This window comes from Notechis scutatus, chromosome 3, assembly GCF_049901735.1.
Source record: "Notechis scutatus isolate UNSWTSFEM ecotype Mainland chromosome 3, rNotScu1.2, whole genome shotgun sequence".
NCBI lineage: Eukaryota > Metazoa > Chordata > Lepidosauria > Squamata > Elapidae > Notechis > Notechis scutatus.
The window spans coordinates 48,879,581-48,902,579 of NC_142011.1; the positions used below are offsets into that span (position 1 = coordinate 48,879,581).

Below are 22,999 nucleotides of genomic sequence, written 5' to 3' on the forward strand. Positions count from 1 at the left end.
AATGTGTGCATGTAGCTTAGGTCAGGTTTTCTACCATGCCACCGTGTGAATGGTAATTCACCTGTTGTTGAGTTAACTACATTATTCAATATATGATTACCACACATTATTGCTTCTCCCCACAAAGTTTCAGGTAATCCTGAATCCGACAACATAGTACGAGCCATTGCCTGTATTGTTTGGCCTCGTCTTTCTATAAAGGAATTATGTTGTGGCCTATATGGTGCAGACTTTTTATGTTCAACACCTGCCATCTTCAGTCTAGTTTGGAATTTATTATTTATAAATTCCGTACCATTATCAGTTACAAGAGTTATTAGTTTCCTTTTAGTTTTTCTTTCTGCAAACTTCAACCAATTAAAGAAATTCTGATATGTTTCCGTTTTACTCTTCATTAAATAACAGAAACCATATCTAGAATAATGATCCATTATGCTTAATATATAACGAGCACCTCCCACACTTGGTTTTTTAGGACCTATAATATCAGCAAATACGACCTCTAGAGGTTCCTTAGTTTTAAATCCATTTATTCTATTTGCTGGTATTACCTTGTTCTTTTCTTGACTACAAGTATTGCAGTGCAAATACTTACTGCAAGGCTTCAGTTTTATACCTTTAGACAGTTCAACCATTTGCTTGAGCATTTTAAAATTTATATGCCCTAAACGTCTGTGTAACAAATGTATGCATTCATCATGAGGTTTAACATTATTATACACTGTGTTAGCTACCTCTGATGGATTATCATTTAACACATACAATTCACCTTTTAAAGTTGCAGTCACTTTTTTACCTTCTTTTTCTATTATGCAATTTTCTCCCCTAAAGGTAACTACATAACCTAGTTTAACCAAAACTCTAACCAAAAGCAAATTAAACTTAAGTTGTGGTACATATAACATTTTTACATTTTCTTTTATGCAAGGACAATGTGCAATACCTTCACCTTTTGCTTTCATTTTCCAGCCATTAGCTAACGATATCTGCTGTGAACTCATGGACATCTTAACAAATCTTTTCTTATCTTTCGTTATGCAGTGCGATGCTCCACTATCTACAACCCATAAATTATTATTCACAGTTTCGTTGCTATATATGGCTAACTCTAAGCATTTTTCATCCTTTTGATGCCTTTTAGCATTCTGGCTGGCATTGTGGCGTTTTCCCTTCTTGCAGAATCTAGCCAAATGTCCTTTTCCTCCACAATTAAAACATTTTCTAATTGTATAGGCTGTCGAAGATTCTTTATCTTCTTGTGGTTGTTCTCTTCTGAGTTGATCCCTTTCAAGCCTTCTCCTGGCTTCTTCAATTAATCTGCCAGTGATGTCAGTTAATGTGAGGTTATCTTTTGGCAGTACTTCCAGTGAAGTTACATAGTCATCATAGCTCTCATCTAACGAAGACAAAATTATATAAACCTGATGCAGTTCTGTGAAGATAAGTTCTTTTTCATGCAGTTCCTGAAAAATTCTCTTCATAGTATTTAAATGAGTCAACATGTCTCCATTCTTTTGAAGATGTGTTCTGAACAGTTTCCGTGTAAGATTTATATGTGCTCCTACACTGTCTCAAACATAAATCTTCTTTAAATTCTCCCAACATTTCGCAGCTGTTTCTTCTCCACGAATATGGACAAGCTGCTGGTCACAGAGTGTCAGTCCTATTATACAGAGAGCTTGCTCATTCTTCAGTTTATATTCTTGTATTTTCTGGGCATCATCCTCATCTTCCGGATTCCAAGCATCTACCTCTGGTGGGTTTTGAATTATACTCCACAAACCTTCTCTGCGTAGAAGTAGGCTGCATTTCATAGACCATGAAACATAGTTTGTTCCATCCAGTTTGGATATTAGAGACAAACTTTGTAAATTGACTTGTGCCATCTTTCTCTGGATATTAAACTATAATTAATAAAACACAGCTGTCTGTTTACAGTATTGTGTAACTACACAAACTCTCACTTTATATAAGCCTGTTATATCCTGGTTAGTCTGACTGTGCAGCTGGGCCCATAACCAGTGTTAGGGATATACACCCTAGCAGAACCTGCACGGCAGTCAGTCAGGCAGGCAAATATGTGAGATAAACGTTTTTGTAGCTTACACTCAGTAAAACAGATACACTGTGCTAGTTAAATAGTTTGTTCCAGTAATAGATTTTAGCATAGTCAAACAGTCCATATATCATTTACTTGTTCAGTCCGTCCGGGGATTATACAGTTGCAAAGTCCAGTGTCGAAAAAGAGGTCAGTAAACTTACAAATATCAGTCCAGTAATATATCTCCTTCGCAGTAGAGATATGAAGAAGTCAAAACTCTTTTTCTTCCTTCAGCAACAGCAGGGAAACACGAAGTTATCACACCATCAATCCATCATCGTCAGCAGCGGAAGCCATATTTGCACTTTTGTTTGTCCCTCCCCTCCCAGAAAAATTCTTTTGTATATTCAGTAAGAAGAAATTATACAAATCCATTTCCTGGTTCAATATTTGTAAATCTCCTTTAGGAAATAAATTATCCACCTATTCCATTTCACGTCCATATCTTTCTCCATTTTATTGCTTATGATGGTTAAATCCCCCTTCAAAGTAATTTCAAAATTATCCATTGCAGCTTGTCCTTGATGTATAAATTGATTACTTACAAAAGGATTTGTCCATTTTATCAAGTTCATCTATTTCCCCCCAAAAAAGATAGGCAATAGAAAGCACAATAACTTCTGTTATGGAATTCTGCTCCATTCTTTTCTTATCAGAAAATATAAAAAACGAACCTTATTTTCTTATTATAGCAAAGCTATAATTCCAAATCAATCTGGACCCTTAATCCATATTTATTTTATCATATTCATTAGATTTTTATGAATGAACGACCAAACAAATGAATGAATTCTTTATTGGCCAAATGTGATTAGAGACAAGGAATTTGTCTTGGTCTTTATCCCACTTTTATTACTTTATTAACATTTAAATTTTAATTAACTTTCTGAAATCCATATTCTGACCACCCTTTTATTGTATAATTGAAAAACTCATCTATTCCAAAGGTTCTTAATATCAAATTTGTACCATTTTCCTCTAAGGGTGAAGGGGACTCATCCAATGAACACATAAAAATCTTGCTGATCTGAAAGATCTTTGTCTCTCCAACAGAACAACAACAATAAAAAAAGAAATCCAAAAAGTGATTAGGAAACTAAGGTTGGTAGCGCTTAATGTCCATCAAAGGCTGTGTTGCAGGAGTGAGCTTGATAGCATCCTAACTCCCAACTGCTCACAAGCCACTCATAAAATCACAATTTCTGTGGTCTACTCAAGAAAATTGATTATCTGAAAATGTGAATCATCTCAACAATCTCTCCTTCCTTTGGAGAGCTTTGTCTGGACTGGATCCTGCAACCAGGAGTGATTTCCTTGCAAATACAATCTGGTAATTCAGTGTGATGTCAGCTCATCATGGGGCTCAATGGAAGTCATTGTATGGTTTACTAATCTATAATTGCTAAAGAAAAATGTGGAAATCTGGAAAGGTATTTCAGCTTAAGTCACAGATAAATGAAATGTGAAAAATGTTTTTATAAAATATATGAAGCACTAGCAGAAAATGTTAATTGAAAACATCTCAAGCACATTGCTCCAGTTAAGAATCTGAGACTCTTTTACTTGCTACAACTGGAAATGGAAGGATGAATGGACACAGTCATGAACAGGCTTACTGGCAGATCGGTATAGAAGAGTAAGTGATATTTTTTTCCTTCCTGATTTATATCTGATTCCATTTTATTTGAATGAGCTGCTTCTTCACCGTTTATAAATGATGGAAGGATATTCCTCTCATCCGTTGGTTAGGTGTATTATATTTTTAGCAGAACTGATTAATCCAATACTTATTTGCTACTTCTAAATTTATTTGTGGGAAGGAAAACCGCCCTTCTTCTGCCTAGGATACAAATTTGTAAAACAGATGGGCATATCATTTCTCACCATCCACCCATCCAGGTAGCTAGCCAGCCAACTCCTCAATTGTCTAGTATTCTATCTGTCATCCTTGGGTGGAGTGCACATCACTATAAAACATATCGTAGCAATAGCAATAGCACTTAGACTCATATACTGCTTTACAATGCTTTGCAGGCCTCTCTAAGTGGTTTACAGAGTCAGCATATTGCCTGCAGCAATCTGGGCCATCATTTTACTGACCTCAGAAGGATGGAAGGCTGAGTCAACTGTGAGCCGGTCAGAATTGAACTACTGGCAGTTGGCAGAATTAGCCTGCAATACTGCATTCTAACCACTGCGCCACCACAGCTCTTATTGTAAATATAAAACTTGTAAAAACACCAGCCAACAGTCCAATGAGCAAGATGCAGTTAGCAGTGACAATAATAGTAACAATATTCATAATATCAAATCATCTTAATAAATCTAATTATATAAAGTGTAGTATTATAGTAATGTTTTATTTCTAAGAATAAAATATCTTAAAATAACTTATTAAAAAAAGCTTCATCATTGAAAAAATGAGATGTAAGTGTCAAGTGAGTCTCTCATTAGGGAAATTTGACACTACTTTCATCACTGCATTTAGATGCCTAGTATTGCAAGCCACAAGTTTAAATAAAAAATAAAGAAGAAAAGAAAAGGTTGCTTTAAATATCCGTGATAAATAAATAAAATTGACCATTCGATCGAGACCATGGAATGCCTTATGAGTATTGGCATACGTTTATGAAGAAAATTTGCTAAAAACCCATTATCAATTCAATCCTAAGCATGTTTGGTCAGAAGAAAATACTACTGAATTTAGCAAACTATACTGCTGATCAAATATGTTAAATAACTTAATATGCTGTGGAGTATGAAATCTATCTAGAAGATACATTCCTTCACACATGAAGCTATCTAATATTTGAAGCTCATTCATTTTGCTTTTTTGTTGTTGTTACATTTGCTGGTAATTGGCTTCCAAAATTTCTAGTAGAGATCTTTCCAAGGATCACTTGCAATATTTGTGCCCATTTGCTTCTATAAATACCACATGAAAGTTTATTGGACATACTAATTTTAAAATATTGACCAATATTTATGCAATATGCATGGTCCTAACTATGGTGCCAATATTCATGGGTAATCCTCCATGAAGTAAGGCATCTTACTATCCAATTGATTCCTAGGTATATGTCTTGATCAGCCTTTCTGAAATTCCTCCCTTCCACATTTGTTGGACTTCAATAATCCATCATGGCCTTTGTGGCAGTGGTTTTTGGCCGAACCGGTAGTAAAAAGCCTACGATCAACTGAGAGGAGCAACAAAATCCTCCCACAATCAGCTGAGAGGAAGAGAAAAGCACAGGATTGGCCCTCCCACCTGCCCCTGCGCTTTTCTCTTCTTTATCCTCCCAGCTGATTGGTGCTGCAGGTCTCAGCTGGTGTGGGGAAAGCTGTGCGCCAGCGTTAGGCAAAGCATGCCCACCAAGCCACGCCTACCAAGCCACACCCACCAAACCGGCGGTAAAACAATTTGAATCCCACCACTGCTTTGTGGCCTATCCAGTCGGTAAAGGCTGGTTAAAGGCTTTGTGTACATTAAGAATCCATAGGCTTTTATTTATTTTACCAATTGTACTTTGCTTTAGTTGTTTGTAACAGTTTTAGTAATATTCTTATGTTCTGATTTTTTGTACAGATTTGCTATTGGCAACAAGGCTACGGGCTGGTGCAGTGAAGGCTGCCAGGGCATTGTAGACACAGGAACAGTTTTGCTAACTATTCCACAACAATATTTAACGGATTTCCTTCGAACTGTGAATGCTGCTAACTATGGTTCAGTAAGTAGAGGAAAGAATCTTGAACAAATGTTGTGATTGTTCAGGGAACTGTTACCATTACGACTAGAGAAATCTATTAATTTTGGTTTCACACAGTTCCTCATTTTCTTGATCTTATGTTTGTTTTTCCTGATTTCCACAATAGGATGTGAACTTGTTATTTTTTTTTTAATCTACATGAACATTTATATGCATTTTGGGGTATTTACTCCAAAATAACAGGGGAGTGGGGGTGTTGTATGCTATTCCTTACAATGTACCTTTTTGTGCCCACTTGAACATTGTTGAGCTACAACAATATAGAATACAATTTTTTAAATTGCAAAAAAAAAGTTTGCTAGCAGTTTGTAAGTAAGCTCAGCAGTATAAAATTTAAGTCTACTCAAAAAAAATGCAAAAATAATTATTTTTTCTGTCACTCTAGTGGCCATAAATAATCTGAATATCATTTCATTGACCCAAAGACATTTTGCTCAGCTTAAAGGCAATTTTGGCAGACTGAAGAAAAGAGATGAGGGTTTATAGTGCTGCTGTAACCTGGCCGACCCTTCTTATTGCCTCAATTTAACCTTCCCTCATATTTGTTCTTTCACAGTATACGGTGGACTGCAACAACGTCCAGAATATGCCTACCATTATCTTTTTCATTAATGGTTGCCAGTTCCCACTTCCTCCTTCTGCTTATGTTGCCAATGTAAGTATGCGTTTCTAAATTCTCCGTGCATAGGAAACCACTTCATTTTAAGATGAATTGATGTTCCATACCTCAATAATAATGCCACATAGAAATAGCATTATGCTGATGCTACTTTATTTATAACAAAAATATATCCCTTAATTTGAAGCTATCAGATATGTAATCCTCCTTCTATAATTCAGTCAGAATACTTTCAGATGACACCGATGGCTTTTCTTGAAGAATCAGCTGCATATTGAAGCACATATAACATGGATTTTTTACCATGTCATTGCAAGCAAAGATTATACTCCTATGCAATTGCATAATAATGTGGAGAGTTAAACAATGTTTTATGTCATGTAATTTAATAATAATCCAAATCCAGATTCCAATAAAATATGATTGATGTTCCTTCTTTTCTGCAATAAGGACACAACCTGAATCAATTTGTTTCTTTTACAGAACAATGGCAACTGTTACCTTGCAATTGAGTCAACATATGTGCCTTCCTCAACTGGGCAGCCTCTATGGATCCTGGGTGATGTTTTCCTTAAAGAATATTATTCTATTTTTGACATGAAAAACAACAGGGTTGGTTTGGCACCATCAGCCTAAATGTGTTCTAATTTTCTTTCTGGATTAATGGAGCTGATTTTTGGATTCCAACAAAATGTTTCAAATTAAATTTGAAATTGTATGCTTCTCAACTGACATCCACTCTTAGCCCTTTTACATAAAGTTTGTTCACTTAAGATCCATTGCTATAAAGAAATAAATTATAACCTGCCAAACTGGTGTTTTAATATTCATTCATTAACAATGTATATATTTGGGGTTTCTTTCCACATTATATTGTTTTTTGTCCACAGTGAAATTCATCTTTTTCTCAATTGCTTTTGGTATAAGAAAAAATTGAGAAAAGCTGGCTCAAAATAGGGGAGAAATGAAAATGGAAAACAATACATACTAACTGCAAAATGTCATAATTGAGATAAAGCATTTTGGTAATAAAAGTTTTTACCAGGAGAAACATGTTTTGCAGTTCTGCTACCTAATGGACTTTGGCCCATTTATTGGATCAGAAGTTTGCATTTATTTCAGATATGAACCTTTTCTTCCTTGTCCCAAAGGTGCTTTTTCAAAAGGCAACTGGAGTTTGCTTTGCCTTGAGGACATTTGCTTTTCATCCAAGAAGCTTCTTCAGTTTTGACTGAATGGTAGATGTTAGATATTCAGTGGGGAAAAGTCAGTGATGTCAGACTTCCCCCATTGGTTCATTTTCCAGGCGGGAAAATGAACAGCCGTGAGTGGCTGAAATTGTGGACAGCAGCCTGTAAAAAGAACAGCAGACATACCGGGTGGCAGTCTTTTGTTCAGAGCTAAATAAAGAAATCCTTTCCTTCTACCACTGTCCTGCCTCTTCAATCTAGCCCATATCAAACACTGGCGACGAGGATGGGATTCTAGAAGAGAACAAAGGAAACGAAGTGAAGACGGAAAATGCCAACAACGGAACGCTGCTATCACTGTGCTGATCATCTTCACCCAGTCTTCGCACTGCTCCATTTTTGGAGTCAGTGATGGGGCTCAGCACCCCTGACACCCCCCTTTTGGGGTGCTGGAGTTTGTTTAAAGATTTGGGATAATGTTAGCATTACAGCAACCCTTCATTCCAACCAATAACTCCAAGACAGACATCTCTCAAAGGTTCCTTTATTTGGATAGTAACTGGAACATCTGTGGAATCCCGAATCTGAAAGTTTTGGGCTTCCTTACAAAAGTCAAAACTACAAATCCATCTCCCCTTAGCCACCATCACATCACATGGTCCAATCACCATCCATCCTAAAGTAAGATTCACATTTCATTATGCTCCACACTCAATGACCTTGAACCAGCAAAAGAATTTTATTCTGTCTAACTAGATATACTCAAATGAATTCCTGCCTCCCACTCTCTCAGGCTCAATTGTGGCAGTGTGGGAGCATTGAATCTCAATATGGCTTCCAAAGCTGACACCTCAGGCCCTACTACTCCATGTACGACTTGGGTTGGCTTTGCAGCAGCAGCATAAACATATCCAACAGTCTTGTGCAGGGCTTTTCATCTGCAAAAATCTTCCACTAAAAATGATAATAAATCAAAGTTGGTTTCCTCCCCAAAGTAACTGGAAGCAAATAAAGAATGATTATGCAAAAGACAGTCTTATGTGTGAATTTTTACTTGGCCAACTATGACAGCATGGTGCAGGAGAGATGTTTGGAAGAAATATGGCATCTCAATATTTTCTTTGAACAACAGAATTCCTCTATTCATTCATTTTTAAAATCTACCCCTATTCCAGTAGCTAAAGAAAGACTATATAGGAGAAGGCGGAGCTTCGTCGCTGCGATACAGCTGCGATCTCGGGGCTCCGAGATCGCAGCTGATATCCTCGCCCCTGGTCGGTCCCAATGGACCTAAACCGTCCCGTAGAGATGGTGATAGTAAGGGGCGCATTCTGTAGACCCCAGGGACATTGCAAGTCCCGGGTTGATTCAGAAGAAGCCCTTTTACCATCGGCGGAGAGGCAGCCATTAAGCTGCTGAAGCTGGGACAGCTCCAGAAGGAAGAGATTGAAAGAGAAAGTGTATCGGTTTGGTGAGGACTTTTTTTTTATTATTAGTATTTGGGACTAAAGGATACCCTAAGAATGAGAAGAAATCTTTAAGATTTTTGACAAAACTGACTTAGCGGCGATTTTTAAAGAGAAATGTCAAAGTGAGGCTTGGCTTTTTACTTTTACTTTTTTTTTCTTTGCATTGAACTTCTATGGTGATCTAGTTAATCAGACTGGTTTTTTCTTTTATATTTACTTGTTCTCTTTTCTCCTTTTTGACTGTTTATATTTTATAAAATAGAGGCCCCCTTTAGTATTTTTTTTTTAAATTAAATATATATACATACTTTTTCTTTCTTTTTAGGCTTTTTTTAGGGGGGAAGAAGGGGGAGTGGTTTTAAGAAATTTTTGCAACACTGCCAACTAGAGGCTTGAAAATATTTTATTTGAAGTTGAGAGCTGGGGAAAAAAATTTTTCTCAAGGCCACTGGAAGCGATAAGATAGAGGGAAGAGCACTGGAGGATGTTTATACAGGTGCCCTTTGGGACTTCTATTATCAATTGAATATTTGAAGCTTGGCTTTGAAATGTGTGGAGAAGCCAAATAAGAGCCTTGGATAAATAAAAGGCAGTGGGTGCTTTTTATTTTTTATTTTTCATTAACTGTTCTATCCCTCCCCACCAACCCCACAGCATTTTGTAATATTGATATACTTATTTTTTATTTTTTATTTTACCTCATATTTTTTTTAAAGGGGAAGCCTCAGAATATTTATTTTTTCCTTTTTATTTTTTTCATTGGGATATTTGCCTTTTTATCTCTACTTTTGACTTATTTTTATGGCTATTCTCTATTTTTGGAGGTCTTTCAATTGGATTAAGGTGGGAAGAACCTGAAGAACTCTTTTTTCTTTCCTTTTTCTTTGCTTATTATTATTTTTTTCTTAATATTGTTGGGCTTTATCTTGTCTTTTCTCTCTCTTCATTTTTAATTTTTACTTTGGAATTATAATTGAGTATTTCACAATTGGATTAAGGTCTTGAAGAACCTGAAGAATTTTTCTTTTTTAATTTTGGGCTTTTTACTTTTTATTGGCTCTTTTTTTTTCTTTTTTTGGTGTTTTCCTTTTCTCTAATTGGATTATAATTGGTTACCTTATTAATTGGATTAAAAGAACCAGAAGACTCTGAGCTACGCAATGAGTAAGATAATTTTACCTTCGGGCATTTCAACTTCTGCTCCTGTCTCCCCATCATATGGAGGACGACTTTCAATGATGGTGAAGCAAGATAAAGCACAAGTGGATTTAACGACGGTTATGCAAGGAATACAAGATCTTAAAACGAGTATGGAACAAAGAATGGAGAGTATTGACAAAAGAATTGGGAAGATTGATGAAAAATTTGAAAATGTTCAACAAATGATGGTGAATCACGATGAGAGAATCCAAAAAATAGAAGAGAAAGACAAGCAAAGAGATGACATAATTGGAAATATTGATAGCAGATTAACAACGGTTGAACAAGAAAAAAAAGTGGGATGTTGAAGTGGGAGATGGACAGGTCAGAATTTTATCTTAGATTCCAAAATATTGAGGAGGAAAAAGGACAAAATTTGGCTGCAGTAATGATTGAAATTTTGGCTGGAGCCTTGGAAATAACAGAGGAAAAGATGATGGATGGAGTAGATGAGATATATCGAGTCTTCACAAGATATGCGATGAGGAACCAATTACCAAGAGAGGTTCATGTCAGATTCACCAAAAAAACTATTAAAACCCAAATATTACAAGTGGCAAGAGAGAAGGTGTTGAAATATAAAGATAAAGAGATTATGGTCTTAAAACAAGTACCTAGAAAAGTGAGAGAGATTAGAAGAGAATATCGATTTTTGACCAAAATGCTATTGGAAAAAAAGGTGAACTATAGATGGCTGATTCCAGAAGGATTAATGTTTACGTGGCAAGAACAGAGACACAGAATTGATTCAATTGAGAAAGCAGAAATATTCTACAAGGAATTTTTTGAAAGAAGAGAAATGGAGAGAGAAAAAGAGAACATTTTAACTGAATTTGAAGAGGATCAAATGGAAATGGGAAAAGAGGAAGGCGCAATAGGTGGACAAGTGGAGACCAAAGAACAACGTGAAGTAAGATCCACGAGAGCTGTTAGACCTAAATATAAAACATAACCATGGAGGGAAAAAAATTGATTTCCATGAATATAAATGGACTGAATTCAGCCACCAAAAGAAGAAAAACCTTTCACAAATTAGAGAAACTAAAATTTGATATAATTTGCCTACAAGAAGTACACATTAAAAAACAACACGAACAATTACTGGCATGACCAAAATTAGGGAAAATATTTACTTCTCTGACTTACTGTAAGAAAAGAGGAGTGGTTTTGTATATTAAAGAAACCATTCCAGCAAAACTGATTTATACTGATGAAGACGGAAGAGTATTAATGGTTGAAATAGTGGACAATAATACAAAAACACTCTTGGTTGCAATTTATGCCCCGAATGATAAACAAGAAGAATTTTATAAAAAATTATACATGAAAATAATTGAACTGGACTATGCTAATATACTTATGATGGGAGATTTGAATGGAATCGTAGACAATAAACTGGACTATATAGCAAAAGCAACACGACAAAATAGGAAGACTCTCCCTAAATCCTTTTTTAAAATGACAGATGAATTAAATCTAAAAGATATATGGAGAGAAAGAAATGCTAAAACTCAACAATATACTTTTTATTCTAATAGACATTTATCATGGTCCAGAATAGATATGATCTGGACATCAGCAGAATTATTATCCAATATTCAAGAAATAAATATTGAAACAAGTACATGGGCAGACCACAATCGAATGATAATTAAATGGAAAGGACAAAAAAGAAGATCTAGATGGACATTAAATAATACTATTTTAAAGGAAAAAAACTTTACACAATGGATGGAAAAAAAATGGCCTTCTTCTTTAATGAAAACAAAAAAGAAGATACCTCAATACAGAATGTTTGGAATACAATGAAGGCATATGAAAGAGGCTTAATAATAGACTATACAAAGAAAAAGAACATTAGGAAGAGGCAAATGATTAAAGCTTTAGAAGATGACCATAAAAAACTGGAAAAAGAATTACAAAAAACGCCACAGAAAAAAAGATATTAAACTTAAAATGGATATAATTAAACATAAAATGGATCAAGCAGAGAAAGAAGAACTGGCACAAAAAATTAGAAGTGCTAAACAGAACTATTTTGAAGATGCAAATAGGCCAGGTAGATGGTTAGCATATAAATTGAGAAAAGAGAAAGAATCAAGGAAAATATTACAGTTAATAGACAATCAAGGTCAAATTTGTTATGGTAATAAAGAGAAAAAGGCAATTATTCGAGACTTTTATGGACAATTATTTAAACAGGAGGACCTCGATGAGGAAAAAATTAAACAGTATCTACAAAATGCTAACCTACCTAAGATACCTGATGAAACTGGGGAAATGTTAGAAAGTGCTGTAACAATGATGGAATTAACTGAAGCACTTAACAGACAGAACAATGGAAAAGCACCAGGACCAGATGGTCTCCCGGCAGAATTTTATAGAACACTACAAGAATCGTTGAGCACTTCACTATTAGAAGTCATGAATGAAGTTATGACAAATAAGAAAATACCTAAAACATGGTCAGAAGCCTATATTACACTTATCCCAAAAGAAGGGGTTGACTCATTACAAATTAAGAACTATAGACCTATTTCCTTATTGAATGCAGACTATAAAATCTTTGCTTCAATCTTGGCAGAGAGGCTTAAAAAATATTTAAAATTTTTTATTCACCCTGATCAGAATGGATTTTTACCAAAGAGACAAATTAAAGACAATATGAGGGTAATCCTGGACACACTGGAATATTACGAGGCGCACCCTGAAAAACAAATGGCTTTGATATTCTTAGATGCCCAAAAGGCATTTGATAATGTGAATTGGAGATTTATGCTATTATTATTGGAACAGATGGGCTTTGCTAGAAAATTTATTCAAGCAATAGAAGCCATATATTATAAGCAAACGGCAAAAGTAATGATAGATGGAGAATTCACAGACTCTATTAATATTAAAAAAGGTACAAGACAAGGATGTCCATTATCTCCTTTGTTATTTGTATTGACTTTGGAAGTGTTAAATAGAAATATTAGAGAGGATACAAATATAAAAGGAATGAAAGTTAAAAAGGAGGAATTCAAATTGCAAGTCTTTGCAGACGACTTGGTCTTTATTTTGGAAGATCCTCTAGAGACAGCTTTAAAACTATTGGAAAAGATAGAGATGTACAGTGAGATGGCTGGCTTGAAAATAAATAAAGACAAAACAAAGATTTTGACAAAGAACATGTTATTAAGACAAAGAGAAGAGCTAACAGACCTATTGAAAATTCAAGTTACGAACAAGGTTAAATATTTGGGGATATATTTGACGTCAAGATGTACTACACTGAAAGAGAATAACTATATTAAACTTAAACAGCAGATAGCATCTGATTTGAAAAAATGGGAAAACTTACAATTGCATTGATAGGTAGAATTTCAACAATTAAGATGAATATTTTACCTAGAATTTTATATTTGTTTCAAACAATACCAATTAGGTTAGGTAAGGACTACTTTGAAGAATTAAATAAAATTGTGTTGAAGTATATATGGCAAGGTAAGAAAGCGAGAATAAAATTAAAACTCTTACAGGATGCTAGAATTAGAGGAGGATTTGGCCTTCCTAATTGGGAGTTGTATTATCAAGCTGCAAATTTAATGTGGGCTAAAGAATGGATAACGTTAAGAAAGACTAGATTGTTGGCATTAGAAGGACATGATTTATTATTGGGTTGGCATGCTTTTCTATGGTATAAGGGAACTAAATCACAGGGTTATTTTAGAAGGCATTATATATAGGAATCGTTATGGTTGAATTGGGAGAAAATTAAGAAACAATGTTATTTGAAAATTTGTTATCAATGATAACAAATTTGGTTATCAACTATTGAAGCTTTTTCTTATCCTATAACTTATAAGAAGGAACAAACAGTTAGATATGGGGAATTACTAGATGAAAAGGGTGAACTTAAAACGATGCAAAATTTAGAAGAACAAGGTATAAAGATGAATTGGTTTTCATATGTGCAAATACATTCAAGGTATCTTAAAGATTCTAAAATGGAAGGATTCTATGACAAATTGACTGATTTAGATAGGATTCTGACAGGTACTGATGAAAAAGTGATCAAAAAATTATATAATTATTTGTTGGAAATTAAATTGGAGGAAGAACAAGTTAAAGAAACAATGATTGCTTGGGGGAAGAATTTTGGATATGGGATTGATTTAGAGAAATGGCAAAAGTTGTGGTCTCAAAATTATAAAATGACAATGTCAACAGCATATAAAGAAAATTTGTATAAGATGTTTTACAGGTGGCATTTTCCTCCGACAAGAATAGCAAGAATGTTTAAGAACAAATCTGAAAAATGCTGGAAATGTCATCAGATTCCTGGTTCATATTACCATATGTGGTGGACTTGTGAGGAGGCCAGGAAATACTGGACTAGAATTCGCATATGGTTGGAAAAAATGAAAAAGAAACATATAGATTTGAAACCGGAGATTTTTTTTGTTGGGAATCTTACCTGATACATATAATGAAAATTTAAAATATTTGATTGTAAATGTATTAACAGCGGCTAGGATTGTATTTGCTAAAAATTGGAAGAGTGAGAGAATACCATTAGAGGAAGAAATCATTAAGAAAATATTGGAATGTGCTGAAATGAGTAGATTGACATTTGAAATTAGAGAACAAGAAGATAAACAATTTTATGAAGTTTGGGATCTTTTTTATCAATGGTTAGATAATACAATATAATAATAGAATATTTAGAAATCTAGGATATAACGAATATACAGTTCTTTTTTTTGGTTTTGATAATATTTTAAGAATATTTTATTAAGATAGATTTGGTATGATTTTATGATCTGTTATAAAATAAATAAATTAAATTATTGTTATCTCGTTTAAGTATGAATTAGTTAAATTACAGTCAAATGATTGTTCAATAGTGATATTGGGATATATGGTTATTGATTGATGATATGAGTTATTATGCAACATAATTATTATGATGACTATGAAATGGATGCACAAAAAGGAGTGGTAGACCAACCGATACACTGCTTATAAACTTATGAAGAATGATGATGTTTTTATGTTATGTCTTATGTTTTATGTGTTTGTGTTTGTTGTTAAAATCAATAAAACTTGTTTATTAAAAAAAAAGAAAGAAAGACTATATAGTATTTTGTTAATATTTCTTCTCACATCATCTTATAATTACATCCTTTGTGTAGTTGCCTTGAATAGACATAACTGCAAACAAAGACTGCCTTTTTAAATATAGACATAAAATTAAATATGGGTCTTAATTACTCATTTACATTCAATAAGAAAGAAGGAAAACCTATAAGGTACCTTTTCTGTAGGGATCAAATCTGGAGAGCACATACTGAGCATATACCAAGCCAAGCATCAGCATGGCATTGATTTTGCTAGAAAATTATGGCTTACTTTATTGATCTATCATTTTAAGAAGATGGCTGTACATTGTGGTCTTCATGCAACCCTTTTCACAACCTTTTATACATCACAGGTGCACTGATTGCTTCTATGAAAGTATGCAGTGAGAGATTATAATAGTGAAGAGTCTACAGTATGTAGAGTATTCCACATCAACACCTTTTCATAAGTACTCAAGTGGGATCATCTCTAAAATGCTCAAGATGTACACAATGAGAAGGAATATCTCCCTTTTCACAGAAACCTCAGTAAACTTAATTTAGGTTTCCCTCCACTTAATGCAGTTCAGTGAGAGTTAGAAGAAAAATAGTGAACGATGAGCCTGAATGTAAGATGTATGACTGATAAACTCCATATGATTCATTACTCAAAGTGTGGAGGGAAGAAAACAAATGGAAGAATTAAAAAAGTGTTAAGACTAACTTTATAAAAATGAACAACATGACCGGAGGTGTCTTCTAAACTTTTTTCTTCTATTTGAAGCTATTTTAGGCATATTTATTTATTTGATAAATTTATTTGCTCCCTATCTTGCTGCAGGGTTATGCTAGGTAGCTTACAACAGTAAAAACCATGAAGTGTAAGCCTAACGGTAGCAAAAAAGTGAAACAATAAAATAAATAAGAGAATACAGTAATATGAGATTAAAAAATGGGAGGGAAAAAGCAGGGAATGCAGGAGGGAGAGATGGATTTGCTACCAATCTAGTAGTCACCTCCAGTGTGTTATTCCCTCATTGGCTCCCCAGCCCATTTGGCAGAGTTAGGTCTTCAAGCTCTTGCAGAAGGATAGGAGGGTGGGGACAGATCTCCCCCCGGGAGGTACCATGTTCCAGAAGATGGGTGATAGGGCACAGAAGTGTCTTCTGAATTCTTTGACTGACAGGATCCAAAGCAGGTCATATGATGTAGAGATGCGCTCAGAGGGTCCCTGAGTCTTGGAGATATGCCTTAAAGTGAATAAAGACACCAGTTTCTACATAGCCAATGATGGTTTATTCCATGATGAGCAAACAACAAACACTCTATTCAAGCAAGAATGGCTCAAAGCCAGGCAAGGTTAGCCCTGAGTGTTCCTATTCCCTGCTCCCTTTTATTAATACAGCAGCCACATCCACACCTACACGCAGCCACACTCCTGCCCTCACCTAGCCTATTATCCCCCCTTGCTGACAGTTTACCATCAAAGCGTTGTTTCTTGTCTACCTACCTGTCTTATCCCGCTTCTTCCTAAATGATCCTCACCTCGTTCAGCCTTCACCATCCACCTGGTCCAATCTCTTGCCCTTACCCACGTATTTCCCCACCTCCCAGCTGACTCCCAAGCCTATCCTTCACAATCAGAGATCAGTCACACGCCCAGCTGTCAGTTCGCCGGCTGGTATGGTCACAGAGCTTCTTCCTGTCTGCCACGTCATCGCAATGCAACTCCCATCTCCATCAGACCAGTGGGCGGCTCACCAAGGAAGAAGACAGCACTGGTGGGCTTTCAATCGACAGCCAGGTCAGCTCAGCATCCAAGAAAGAAGATTAAGAAGATTCTCGCTGAGCTTCGGCGAACTGGCGGGCTCCGAAGCAATGCTGCACTCAGAGCCCGACAGATGCACACTCTATGGTTATGGGCTTGAATAATCTATGAGTAGCTTTCCTGTCTAGTTGCTCATAGTCCCTTAGTATTGTTTTCAGGCTCTTTCTTGTCCCTTTTGTCCCAACGTGAAAGAAGAGAAAAGGATTATAATCTGTGGGTTTGGTTATTTTGGTAAGCCTGTCTGTCACATTTTTCATTTTTGCACATTGGAGACAATATACCTCCCTTAGTAGATTGTCTGATCTACAAATTGCTGATTCTGTTCCTCTGAGAAGTGAGTCACCTATTATCAATACACAGCCTTTTTTATTTGGGGAAGTTTGAGTCTTTTTCTGTCACTGGAATACTTGATGAAGTCTCTTCCCCGGTTGTCTGTATGTTTTCTTCCAGGGAAAGAAAATGAAATTGATTGTTCCACTGCAGCAGGGCTGGACTGGACAGCAAAAACAGTCTTCTTGATTATTTTTAATCCTGTATTGTCAGGCTTATCTGTGTTCCTGGAGTCTTTCCAACCGTTGGAGTTTTGCCATGCCTTCAAGTGTGAAATTCTTGCTCCTGCCCTGCCAAACTAATTACTTCAGTTTGGTTTGTTTGAACTTTAAGTTACAGTTTGTGTTGACCATGTTTTGGACTTAATTTTCTGCAGTCAAAGGCTGTTCCTGGGAGAGTTTTTGTCCAGCCAGAAGGTAACCTCGACATTGGGGGCAAAGTTGGAGATAATAAAGGGACTCAGCCCCCAAGCCTTGAGTTTGACACCCCTGATCCAGGGGGCTCATTTTTCCTGGTAGTTATTTGTTTCTTACTACATTCAGTTTGAACACAGACTTCTGCCTTTACTGTGAGTTCTTCATTTTCTTGGTTGAGTCTCAGAGTAAGCAGACTTTCCTCTAGAATCAAGAGCCTTCATTTTTTCTTCCAGTATTCTAATTAGTTTACATTTGGTGCAAGTATTTTTGGTTCCTTATGAACATACATTTTTGGCACATTGCAAATTGAAAAGATTGCTGATGCAACCTATTAAAAACCAAGATTAAAAACATGCACAGTAAAGTATACATAGTATACAAAAGGTTTCCTGGATACCTAAAAACATCTTATTGCAATTGATGGGGGAAGAACTACCATAGTAAACTATAACATTGAAGGATCTATTAAAGAACCCAATTCCCAAGATTATTGGGAGATTAAACAAGTTCCTGACATGCCTAGCTGACAACTTTGTCATCCAAAAGGCAGAGGAGTTTTTTAAGATTAAAAAATAGCACAGTAAATTTGATATCCAGTACAGGTTATTCATGGCTTTTCAGGACTGACTACAAGTGCAGTAGGATTTCAGACCAGCAAAAATATAGCATGGATAAAGTGCAGCGCTTTTATTCAAGAAACTTCAGAGCAGGAATTGGGAAAACATTTCCATTTGAAATTAGTCTTTCTTGCTTCAGTGTACATTAACAAAAATATTTGAACAACCACCCCTTTTTCAAAAAGCCTCAGATGCAGAACTTTGACATTCCAGCATTTTAAGGAGCAAATTCAATATTCTGACATTTGGATTTTAAACATATTCACATTTAGATGAGAACCGTCTCAATCCTGAAATTTCACCTGAATTGGAAATTTAATCCTTGGGGTTATTTTATATAAGCAAAATATTTTTTTAAAAAAATCTAGCTTTTTTAAAAAAAATTCCATTTCTCTATCCTTTTATTCATTGCATAATGAAGAATATTAATAGATTGCACAGTGTATAGATTTGGAACGGTTATTCTTCCCAGCTCTCTTCATGTATCCATGGAATCAAACAGGATTTGAAGGGACTTTTTAGTTCAATGACCCACCCAATGATGGGTCACCCACAACGCCGAGACACAACCTATTGTGGAAATTGCAAGCACTTTCTTTCTTTCCCTCCCATTGGGGCCTTAACTGCAGGATCTGCAGAGCAGAATTGCCAATAAACAATATCCTTGACTCAGCAACAAATAGAAGGAGAGGCAAACAGAGAAGTTCAGAAGCAGGAGCAGGAGCAGCAGCAGCAGCCGCAACAACAACAACAGCAGCAGCAGCAACAACAACAACAGAAGGCAGAAGGAATGAACCTCAAAGAGGCTGAAAGTATAGAGACTAGTGGGGAAAAGAACTACTTCAAAAGGAGCAAGATCGCCACCTGATGGCCATTAAATGTGACAACAGAGAAGAAAAAAATAGAAATCCAAGAGAGATAAAAAGAACATGATGTGTAAGAAGAAATCGTCAATGTATACTAGATAAATGTTGTCAAGTATAGATAGGGTTCCTCAAAGTGGTCAATATTAACTCCCAATGGGTTAGTGTATTATTAGTCTTATTTTAGCCCTTTGTTTAAAGTAATATTTATTACATTGTTTAATTATGAGTACAGTATCCCAAAACTATCCCATACAATCAAAGACCTTAATAAAGCAGGATTCCAATTCACAGAATGGAGTTTACAATATGCACATTGAAGCAAACATGACAGTACGTTTTGCAGATCTCCAAATGAAATATATGGCAATTGGACAGGTATCTTATAACAGTTTCTAAAACTTGTGCATTGAAATAAACACTGAGCAGGGCTCTAAAGTCAGAAGTATTTAAAAGACTTAAACAATTAAAGTGTGGCTTTATAATCTCTCTTTCTCTCTCATTATGTACTAATCAACACATTAAATAAGATATCTCGACTTTCAAACTTGTATCAATCAGAAAGACTAGGGTTGAACTTAGCACAATTTAATATCAAAATTTACAATAAAATGCTTTGAGATTTGTTTTAATGAAAAGGCATTTATTAACAGTGCATTAGTGAATGAATTGATGGTTTCAGACTCAAATTAATGGGATTTAGTAAATTAAGATTTCAATAGTTCTATTTATGCTTGGAACAAACTCTTTATTAGTTAGCATTGTTCCCAAGGTTATCTGTTAAAATGAGCAATGTTAAAATGTTTTAAGGAAATTAAGCTTTGACTTACGTATTTTTTGATAATTGTTCAACTCAAACAGAAACTGAACTTGCTAAGTGCTTGTAGCAACAGCTGAGATTGCTAACTTGTCCTCTATTACTTCTGAAACATTTGAGAACAGCTTTCAAGAAAACTGATTGTATTACAACTGATTGATAACTTATCACTGGTTTTCTTTGCTATTTTCTTAGCAAAACTTCAATAATCACTCAACTTGTTTAGTTTTTTTGTTTTTAAATCAAGGGCATATAGTATTTAAATCTAATTAAAAAATTGCCAGCAAAACAAATGTTGATTTTTGGTATGAATAATGATATAGGTAAACAAAAGTAACCCCAAAAAATCAGTGGAGGGCAGCTATTGGGAATATAAAGCTAGGGACACACCAGTAATAACTCTGCATATAATTTTTGGGTCATATTGATGAAGACCCTGTACATCCGGGTCCACAAACTTGCCAGCTTTAAGACTTATGGACTTCAATTCCCAGAATTCTGGCTATGCTGGCTGGAGAATTCTGGGAGTTGAAGTCCACAAGTCTTCAAGTTGCCAAGTTTGGAGACCTTTGCTGTACATCATGAAGTGGGTGATTCTGACACTGATGTATCTCCACCTATTAGAGGAAGTGGGTAGGGTGTGTGTTTCAATCAATTGTGATAGGATTGAGGGTCTATCAAGGTTGGCTCATCAAAGTCATAATCTTCACTTTTTATGTCAAAATTAAATTTTGGCAAATTCCAGGAGACAATGGAGGACAGGTGGGCCTGGCATGGTATGGTCCATGGAGTTTCGGAGAATTAGACATGACTTAGCAATTGAACAACAACAACAACAAAAGTAAATAACATTTGTACTTTTGTTTGTCCCTCCCCTCCCAGAAAAATTCTTTTGTATATTCAGTAAGAAGAAATTATACAAATCCATTTCCTGGTTCAATACTTGTAAATCTCCTTTAGGAAATAAATTATCCACCTATTCCATTTCACGTCCATATCTTTCTCCATTTTATTGCTTATGATGGTTAAATCCCCCTTCAAAGTAATTTCAAAATTATCCATTGCAGCTTGTCCGTGATGTATAAATTGATTACTTACAACAGGATTTGTCCATTTTATCAAGAAGTTCATCTATTTCCCACCCAAAAAGATAGGCAATAGAAAGCACAATAACTTCTGTTATGGAATTCTGCTCCATTCTTATTAGAAAATATAAAAAAACAAACACTATTTTCTTATTATAGCAAAGCTATAATTCCAAATCAATCTCGACCATATTTATGGTCCATATTTATTTTATCATATTCATTAGATTTTTATGAATGAACGAACAAACAAATGAATGAATTCTTTATTGGCGAAGTGTGATTAGAGACAAGGAATTTGTCTTGGTCTTTATCCCACTTTTATTACTTTATTAACATTTAAATTTTAATTAACTTTTTGAAATCCATATTCTGGGCACCCTTTTATTGTATAATTGAAAAACTCATCTATTCCAAAGGTTCTTAATATCAAATTTGTACCATTTTCCTCTAAGGGTGAAGGGGACTCATCCAATGAACACATAAAAATCTTGCTGATCTGAAAGATCTTTGGCTCTCCAACAGAACAACAACAATAAAAAAAGAAATCCAAAAAGTGATTAGGAAACGAAGCTTGGTAGCGCTTAATGTCCATCAAAGGCTGTGTTGCAGGAGTGAGCTTGGTAGCATCCTAACTCCCAACTGCTCATAAGCCACTTATAAAATGACAATTTCTGTGGTCTACTCAAGGAAATTGATTATCTGAAAATGTGAATCATCTCAACAATCTCTCCTTCCTTTGGAGAGCTTTGTCTGGACTGGATCCTGCAACCAGGAGTGATTTCCTTGCAAATACAATCTGGTAATTCAGTGTGATGTCAGCTCATCATGGGGCTCAATGGAAGTCATTGTATAGTTTACTAATCTATAATTGCTAAAGAAAAATGTGGAAATCTGGAAAGGTATTTCAGTTTATGTTTCTCACAGATAAATGAAATGTGAAAAATGTTTTTATAAAATATATGAAGCACTAGCAGAAAATGTTAATTGAAAACATCTCAAGCACATTGCTCCAGTTAAGAATCTGGGACTCTTTTACTTGCACAACTGGAAATGGAAGGATGAATGGACACAGTCATGCTCTGGAATGTCAACATTCATGCAGGACAGAACCACCATGCAGTTTTCCAAGATTCAACAAAAAAATAGCAATCATAAACTAAGAATGCTGAGACATAATTCAATCAAAAGTAACCTTGTCCAACCTTACTAGAGCAACTGATAGTAGAGCAAGTGGGATTGTTCTTTCATTTTCCATTAGTTCTTAAAACAATGGGAACAGCTTCCAAGGAAATTGATTATAGTTTTCCATTTTGATATATTATCACATATTAATTTTGCTGGCAGGTGATGCTTTGTGAAGCCAAATTCTATTAGTCTTTTATTTAACATCAAGGGCAAAAATTCAATTGAAAGTAATTCAAACAGAGGAAAGTTAATTCCTATTATCCATAAGAAAAGGTATATTGATATTGGCTTAGTATCATAAGATTAAAGAGAGATAAAGGGCACAAGAACAAAGATTAAATAGAAAAGAACAGCTGCATTGGATATAAAAGTGGAATCACAGCAGCCTAGTTGTTGGCAAAATTTTT

The 22,999-nt window shown here is 35.2% G+C and overlaps 1 long non-coding RNA gene across 1 annotated transcript; it reads left to right on the plus strand.

Moving 5' to 3' along the window:
• Positions 1 to 3,705: 3,705 nt before the first annotated feature.
• Positions 3,706 to 6,483, plus strand: LOC148131170 (uncharacterized). Its single transcript, XR_015748327.1, has 3 exons — positions 3,706 to 3,737; positions 5,688 to 5,829; positions 6,425 to 6,483. It is a non-coding gene; the product is annotated as an uncharacterized LOC148131170 (long non-coding RNA).
• Positions 6,484 to 22,999: the final 16,516 nt, after the last annotated feature.